Raw genomic sequence first — 9,366 nt, forward strand, 5'->3', positions numbered from 1 at the left:
CGCTAGGCGAAGGATTTTCCTCGCCTAGCGAGCAAGCCATTTTAAGTCATTTGCTGGATTTGGCCACCTGTGTGCTAGGTCTTTGTTCTTTTAAGATCAACGTCTTGAAGAATGAGTTGGAGTGCCTTGAAAAATGTCTTGCAAGATTAACGGGCAAATTTTTGGGTATGACAGTGAGTGTAGATAGGTGTTGGTTGAGGGAGAGAGGAAGCAATTGCCTATGTTTGTGCAGAGGGAGCAAGAGAGACAGACTTACCAGAAGGCTCATGCAGAGGTGCTAGAGGTCTTGATCCGGAGGATTCTTCTAGCTTTTCCTTCTTGGCTTGCCTCGCCTTATCAGAGGGTCCTCATGGATGTTTCATGAAGTTTGGAGCCGTATCTGGGAGATCTCTTAAGTTGAAGTCTGAGATATCCACTCCTTCTTTCATCAGATTGTCCAGATAGAAAAGGATTACATCTCGGGGGTCTTCCTTTGAGAACAGATAGAGTCCATGGGGGATTTCCCTCTGATCTTTTAGAGCATCCCAGGAAGTGTCCAGAGTAGGTTTGACTTTGACCTGAGCCAGAATCCCCATGCTCTTCAGATTTTTGGCGTTGATAGGTTTTCTAGTGTCGATCATTACGTCTTCCATGAGTCTGAACTTTAACAGGTGGTCCACCAGGCGACTTTCAATCAGAAAGTCAGAAATTAACCTTCCCAGAGGAATGTAGTTTCTAGGCTTCATGTGGTTTCTTGTATCTCGCACAGAGTCTCTGAGATACTTGAAGAGAAGTGTTGGAAGGCAGAGCTTCAGACCCTTGTGGATGCAGTACATAATGCACTTCTGGTCTGTGTTGATGTAGTCTGAGGAGTTTGACGCTGGGCGATGATGGATGGTACCCATAATGATTTTCAGCCAAACACGGAGGTTCTGAAGTAGCTCCTTGTTCTTGGAGGAGTTGCCTTCTGCGTTCTGCTTGAAAATTGTTGGGTTAATCTCTTGGGACATGTATTTTGCCCTAGGATTGATGTTGTAGATTCTTCTACCTCCATCATTTTCCATGCCCAGAAGAGCAGCAATGGGCTTCTCAGTTATCACTATCTTGACTCCCAGAACATAGAAGACAATGAAGTGGTCATCAACGTCAGCGAATCTCCAGAATTCCTTCACAAGATTTGTGTAAACTGGACCATATAGGCGTTTGAAGTAGTTTCCCCAACCATGATTTCTGAGTTCATCTGTGAGATCAATGCCGTTTCTACGCATGTTGTCAAAATCCACCAAGGATTCACATAGAACTTCCAGCTTCTCAAATGGCGTTGCAAGGTTGATGTGAGGCTCACGATCAAGAATGTGAGGCTCTTTGTAGATGGGAGTAGTGACCACACCGGTAACCGCTGGGTTTAGGTTGCTTGAACTTGGAGCTGGTTCGCTTGAATCCATTTGTTGAGAGAAGTTGTAAACAGCTTGTTGTTGAGCATCCATGATGTTGTTGAAAACTAAGATGAAGATGAAGAATGCTTGCAGGAATGCCTTGAGAGAGCGGAGGTTTAAGGGTGCGTGAGAGTGAAAAGTGTGCAATGTGTGAACTGAGTGTGTTTAAATACCCAAATTAGGGTGCATGCAATACGATACACAAAACAGAGTTTAGCACAAAAACCAAGTCAGCACGTTTAGAGGGAAAAATGATTACAGCTCATTAATGATGTCTAATCCCAACATCTAGTACACTGCTCGAGGAGATTTCAAGAGACTATTTCTTGATTACTGCTAGACAGCTGTCTAGAAGTTCCAAGGTCAGACGCAAGGTACTCCACGTGTTTGCTTTATCTGATCTTCAAGAATACCAAAGGATTGGTTCCTGGAGATTTCTAACTCAGATAACTTCTAACTTGGTAGGAGTATCAGAGTCAGAGGCAGAATCCATTGTGTTTACATTAGAGTCTCATTTTACAACTTCAGAGGCACATATTATTCAGGGTAATTTTGAATGTTCAAATTCTTTAGGATGAAGAGGAATCTATCTTCAGCTAAGGGTTTAGTAAATATGTTAGCCCATTGATGATCAGTATCAATGAATTTCAATGTTACTACCCCTTTCTGAACATAGTCTCTGATAAAATGATGTTTTATTTCTATGTGCTTAGCTCTGGAGTGTAAAATGAGATTCTTGCTTAAACAAATGGCAGTAGTATTATCACAAAAGATAGGAATGTTACTCTCGAAGATTTGAAGATCCTCTAACTGATTCTTCATCCAGAGCATCTGAGTAGTGCACAGTGATGCTGAGATGTATTCCGCTTCTGCAGTGGACAGGGCTATGGTTGATTATCTTTTGCCGGCCCAGGATATCCGATTGTTTCCCAAGAGCTGACAATTTCCAGATGTACTTTTTTCGTTCCATTCGGTCTCCTGCGTAATCTGCATCACTAAAACCAGATAGTCTATACTCTGATGTTTTCTCATACATCAGGCCCAGGTTAGGAGTTCCTTTCAGATATTTGAGAATTCTCTTAACTGCTGTTAAGTGAGTTTCTCTAGGATCTGATTGAAATCTGGCACAGAGACAAACACTAAATAGAATATCAGGGCGAGTAGCAGTCAAATAGAGAAGGGAGCCTATCATACCACGATATAGCTTCTAACAAACCTTTTTACTGACTTCTTCTTTTTCAAGAATGCAGGTTGGATGCATGGGAGTCTTTGCAGAATTACATTCAGCCATATCAAATTTCTTCAGAATGTCTTTTATGTATTTGCTTTGATGAACGTACGTGACTTCTGAAGTTTGATTTATTTGAATTCCTAGAAATAACTTTAGTTCTTGCATTAAGCTCATTTCAAATTCTTCCTGCATTAGCTCAGAGAATTCTTGACATACAGAGGCGTTAGCTGAACCAAAAATAATATCATCAATGTATATCTGGCATATCATGAGATCATTATTAAGGTTTTTACAGAAGAGTGTGGAGTCAACTTTCCCTCTTATAAAATCATGTTCCAGAAGAAAATTACTTAATCGTTCATACCAAGCTCTAGGAGCTTGTTTAAGTCCATATAAATATTTCTTAAGTTTGAAAACATGTTCTGGATAATTTGAATTTTCAAAACTTGGAGGTTGGTTGACATACACTTCTTCTGATATATAACCATTAAGGAATGCGCTCTTGACATCCATTTGATACAATTTGATAGAATGATGTATAGCGAAAGATACAAGTAAGCGAATAGATTCTAACCTAGCGATTGGAGCAAAGGTTTCATTGTAGTCAATACCTTCTTGTTGACTGTAACCTTGAGCCACCAATCGAGCTTTGTTTCTGACAACTTCTCCTTTCTCATTCAGCTTATTTCTGAATACCCATCTGGTTCCGATAACGTGAGTGCCTCTGGGCTTAGGAACAAGATCCCAGACATCGTTCTTTGTGAATTGACCTAGCTCTTCTTACATGTCTAGAACCCAATCGTTATCTTGAAGTTCCTCATCACAGGAAGTAGGCTCGATCAGAGATACTAGTCCCAGAGGAGTTTCTTCAGGAGTCTTGAAGGTAGACCTAGTTCGGATAGGTTCGTCCTTATTTCCCAGAATCAACTCTTCAGATATGTTGAGGCGACTTTTAGCTTTCTTTGGGATTGCTGGGGCGTTAGTTCCTTCTGAGGTTTGAATGGCAGTTACTTCTGGAGCTTTAATCTTCTCGTCAGATACTGCAAGCGTGATCTCCAAATCTGCAAATTTCTCAACTAGCTTTGACTTTTCAGGGTCAAGCTTATCATCAAATCTGACATGAATTGATTCTTCCACAATTTTGGTTTCTGTATTGTATACTCTGTAGCCTTTAGAGCGTTCTGAGTATTCTAACATAAGACCTTTTTGTGCTTTGGAATCAAACTTGTTCAGATGTTCTTTAGTATTTAAAATGAAACAAGAACATCCAAAAGGATGAAAATATGAAATGTTTGGTTTTCTTCCTTTACACAGTTCATAGGGAGTCTTTTCCAGAATAGGTCTTATGGAGATTCTATTCTGAATGTAACACGCTGTATTTATAGCTTCGGCCCAAAAGTGCTTAGCCACATTTGTTTCATTGATCATGGTTTTGGCCATCTCTTGGAGTGTCCTATTCTTCCTCTCTACAACTCCATTTTGTTGTGGAGTTCTAGGGCAGGAGAAATCATGGGATATTCCATTAGAGTCAAATAATTCCTCAAAAAAATTATTTTCAAATTCCCCACCATGATCACTTCTGAATCTGATGATTTTAGAGTCAAATTCTTTTTGCACTTTGGAACAGAAGCTAGTGAATACAGAGTGAGACTCACTCTTGTGCTTTAGGAATTTTACCCATGTCCAGCGACTGAAATCATCAACAATGACTAGTCCATACTTCTTTCCATTGACTGATGCTGTTTTCACAGGACCAAATAAATCAATGTGAAGAAGTCCTAGAGGCTTAGATGTAGACACAATATTTTTCTTTTTGAAAGATGTTTTTGAAAATTTTCCTTTCTGACATGCTTCACACAGAGCATCTGAAGAAAACTTCAGCTTAGGTAGGCCTCTGACTAAGTCGAGTTTATTTAGCTGAGATAATTTTCTCATGCTAATGTGGCCCAAGCGTCTATGCCATACCCATTGCTCTTCGTGAACAGACATCAGACATTTCACATTTTGTTATTTAAATCAGAAAGATTTGTTTTATAAATATTGTTTTTCCTCTTGCCTGTGAATAGGACAGAACCATTGTTTTGATTTATGGCTTTACATGTTTTTTGATTAAAGATTACATCATAACCGTTATCACTTAATTGACTTATTGATAACAGATTATGCATTAATCCTTCTACATATAACACATCAGATATAGAGGGAAGAGTACCATTACCAATAGTTCCGGAGCCTCTGATCCTTCCTTTCTGATCTCCTCCGAAGCCTACGAATCCAGCATCTTTAAGTTCCAGGCTTTGGAACATAGACTTTCTTCCCGTCATGTGTCGCGAGCATCCAGAGTCCAGGTACCATGACTGGTGTTTTAACTCTGCTGCATAAGATATCTACAACATAAACAATCTTATCCTTTGGTACCCAGAGTCTTTTGGGTCCTTGGTGATTAGTTTTCCCAGAGCTTCTTAACACTTTGGGTTTTCTAGCATTATTAAATTTTTGCTCTTGTGTGTGTGTGTAGTGATATGAAAATGGAGATTTAGGTTGGTCATTAGTAGAAGTTTTATCTTCACTAGGATCATACCCAATTCCTCTTCTATTGTTATGACTGACTCCATAAATCATGGATGCCATTATACTCCTCCTTATCCCATTTTTCAGAAACTTTTGAAAAGCTTTTTCATATTTATAAATTATTGTGTTTGAAGTTTGTGGAGCTTGAGATAACGCTTCTTCAAGTTTTGAGCAATTTTTCTTTGTTGCATCTCTTTCTAATGTCAAAGATCTGTTTTCATCTTTTAGTTCTAAGATTGTTATCTCAAGTTTTCCACATTCTTCTAATGTTTCTTCAAGAACGCCTTTTACAGCTTTAAATTTTTGTTTTAGTTTCTGATATGAGCTGAGAGTTTCAGACAGACATGATTCTAGGTCAGATTGAGAGAGTTCAGAAAATACCTCTTCTGATTCAGATTCTTCATCTGAGGTGTTCTTGGATGTGGTAGCCATCAGTGCTACATTAGCCTGTTCATCAGAGTCTGATTCTGATGAGTCAGGTTCGCTGTCATCACAGGTAGCCATCAGTCCCTTTTTGGTTCTGAGGGAATTTTTCTTGAAGTTCTCTTTTTTGGAACTGTCTTTCTTTAACTTGGGACATTCGTTCCTATAGTGACCTGTTTCTTTACATGCATAGCAAGTAACATCTTTGTTAGTTTTACCTTTTGAGGTTGAGTCTGATCGGTCCCCTCTGGGTCTTAGTCTCCTGAAGTTATTATTCCTCTTTCTCCAGAGTTGTTTTACTCTTCTGGTCAGGAGGGATAATTCTTCCTCATCGTCAGAGTCTTCCAGTTCAGAGTCATCAGCATCTTCTGTTTCGGCCTGGAAGGCTTTGTTTCTGTCAGACTTGCACCTTTCAGATCTGGACTTTAACGCTACAAACTTGATTTTCTTCTGAGGCTCATCTTCCTCTAGTTCTATCTCATGACTTCTGAGTGAGCTGACAAGCTCTTCAAGGCTGATGTTGTTCAGATCCTTTGAGAGTTTTAAGGTTGTGACCATGGGTCTCCACTTCTTTGGCAAGCTTCTGACTATCTTTTTGACATGGTCTGCAGTTGTGTATCCTTTGTCTAGTACATTGAGACCTGCAATAAGAGTTTGGAATCTAGAGAACATTACCTCTACAGCTTCATCATCCTCCATTTTGAAGGCTTCATATTTCTGGATTAGAGCCAGAGCCTTTGTTTCTTTGACCTGAGAGTTTCCTTCATGAGTCATCCTTAGGGAGTCGAGTATATCTTTAGCTGTTTCCCTTTTGGTGATTTTTTCATACTCATTGTAAGATATGGCATTGAGAAGTACCGTTCTGGCTTTGTGATGATTCTTGAATTCGCGCTTCTGATCATCTGTCATTTTACTTCTGGAAACGACAACTCCAGCATCTGTTACAGGAGGTTTGTATCCATCTGTGACAATGTCCCAGAGATCAGCGTCATAGCCCAGAAAGAAACTTTCAATTCTATCTTTCCAGTAATCGAATTTCTCTCCATCAAAGACTGGAGGCTTAGCATTGTAACTGTCTCTTTCATTGGTGTTGGCCATAGTTTTTCTCGTTCTGGATCTCTCTACACTGTTAAGTGTTTGATTAGAAAATGAATAACAGAGTCGAAGCTCTGATACCAATTGAAGGTGAGAAAAACGAGAAAGGGGGGTTTGAATTGTTTTGGAAAATAAACGCTTTTTCAAAAGAAGAACACAAATAATTTTATACTGGTTCGCTTATAACACAAAGCTACTCCAGTCCACCCGGCCAAGGTGATTTCACCTTTAAAAAGGACTTAATCCACTAATCTTGAAAGATTAATACAACCAAACGTCAAAGAGAATGATCTCTTAGTCCTCCCAAGTATACAGACTACGCAGAGCCACTTGAGGAACAAAATCAATTTAGCAAAAAGAGTTGTAATCGAGAGTGCTTCTAAGAGTAAGCAAATATTACAGCAAATAGAGCAAGCAAGTGTTTTCACGTATGAGCAACAGCTCGTGAAAAACTAAGAGAGAATGTAGAGAATTTTCTGTGTGTTGTTGTGTGTCTCTCACTGAAGTATGCTGTCCTTTATATAGTGGTGAAAGGACCATTGGAGTGATGACAGAATATTGGTCTTTGATGAGCATTCAATGTCATTACTTCTGTGTTTCTTGCCATAACCAATTTGTCTCCTTGAATAACTTCTTTCCAAAAATACTTTCTTTCCATTTGAAGAAGTTCTTTCCGTTAATCTTTCTGGATTTGGAAAATCTTCATCAGACTCATTGTTATCTCGGAGTTTGTGTCAATCGGAGATTGCATTGAGGTTACGTCAGAGCTTCTAAGAGTACTGGTCTTTTAGATCAGCATAACTGAGTCCAGTGGAAGTTTAGAGCTTCTGGTTTTCTGCTGTCCTATTTAGCTCAGAGTCAGAACTTCTAGAGCGCACTTCTTCTTCAGATGCTTTTGATCTTCTAGTACTTTGTATCTGATCAGTGTTTGTATCTGATAAAGTGATCAGATTCCTTTGTTTTTGTTCAGAGTCCTGCACACTTAGAGAAATTTCGTTAGGGTGCCATTTTTGGTTTCATCCTTTGTTATCATCAAAATCCCGGAGTTCTATTGTAGAACTAATTTTGTTCTTACAATCATGTATCCATCAGTACCAATGTTCTTTAATGATAGACATAGTCGTTACCACTAGTTCCCCATGTTAATAAAAACAACGCAACTTTATAATCGAAAGTATGGGAATGATTGTTGGCATTTCTCATTGTTTGCTAAGGCTCATCTGGTTGTTGTTTCCCAAACCTCCTTGTAGATGATGGTGGTGGTTTATGCATGTTGCATAAATATTTTCTTAAAGCAAGTCCGAACGCAATACTTAGTATTCACCTTGTAGTTGGAATTTGTCAGAAGTATATATCACAATGTTCCACTGGGGGTGCAAAATTTGTTACAGAACTACAAAAGTTACCTATCATCAAATATTACCTTTCAAAGACGATTATGTATAATTCAAATAAATACATTATGGGGGAATTTGTATATCTTAACTATGGGTTTCTTGACCACTCTAAAGATTATTATATATAATGTGTGGGTATTTGAACTACTAGCCAAAGAAATGCATTAAAAGTTTCTTCAATAAGATAAAGAGTTAAGTATGGATTTAATTATTGATTCCAAATATGCACTAATTTATGGGATGATGTATTTATAGAGGAAAATATCTTTATAGCAATAGAGTTCGGGCCTGTTGAAATGTTTCCTTATTAAGTAATTTACCGGTATAATTCATGAGGGTACCCTACACTGTGACGCACGTGGTTCCCGTAATTGGCTTGGTGTCATTTTTTTATCAACGTGTTTCATTGATTTTATCCTTTGTATGCATCTTTCCTATGTCCTGGGTCCATAAGATTCACTTTCTTTGCTTTGTGGTGCTTTTCACACTTAACATGGTCATAAATCCCAGTAATCATGTTCTAATGTATTTTAATTGTGACAAGAGTATTTGTGACCATGAAAAACTCTTGTAGATTTTGAAATGATTCATTTGAGTAATGTTCAGAAAAGTGTATGCTCTCTTGGCTAACTACCGAAGGAGGAACTTTTGGCTAAACTTAAACTTGCAAGTTTGTCGATCTTTGCACACATTTTAGTTAGCTTTACCTTTAGTCAATTATTTAATATGATTATGATACTAGTTTTTTATGGTATCACTACACTTTTCTCCCTCTCTTTTGAAAAAAGTAACATTTTTTGCATGTCGGATTATGATGATGAATCATTGATGTGAAACATTAGAGTTAAAGATCTCAAAGTGAAACTATGTTTCCTTTGCGAAAACTAAGCTCTCCAAAATCAGTGATTATTAGATCTTTAAGCATTTTCAAAGGAAATATTGAAATAGAAATGTTAAAAGAGTTTATTGTAGTTGAAATTATTTTACAGTTCTACCATATATTTCTCACATCAATAACGATTATGCCATATGATAAACAAACACGGGATCTAGAAAAATCTATAAGATTGTAAAATAGGGGAATTTACAATTTTTTTAATATGAATAAAATTTGGGTGCCCTTATACGTAAAAATAAATTAATAAGAAAATTCGCGGACGACAGGATTCGAACCTGTGCGGGCAAAGCCCACATGATTTCTAGTCATGCCCGATAAGCACTCCGGCACATCCAC

The 9,366-nt window shown here is 38.1% G+C and overlaps 1 non-coding gene across 1 annotated transcript; it reads right to left on the reverse strand.

Moving 5' to 3' along the window:
- Positions 1–9,284: 9,284 nt before the first annotated feature.
- TRNAS-AGA (transfer RNA serine (anticodon AGA)) lies at positions 9,285–9,366 on the reverse strand. Its single transcript has one exon. It is a non-coding gene; the product is annotated as a tRNA-Ser (tRNA).

Source organism: Lathyrus oleraceus, chromosome 7 (genome assembly GCF_024323335.1).
Source record: "Lathyrus oleraceus cultivar Zhongwan6 chromosome 7, CAAS_Psat_ZW6_1.0, whole genome shotgun sequence".
NCBI lineage: Eukaryota > Viridiplantae > Streptophyta > Magnoliopsida > Fabales > Fabaceae > Lathyrus > Lathyrus oleraceus.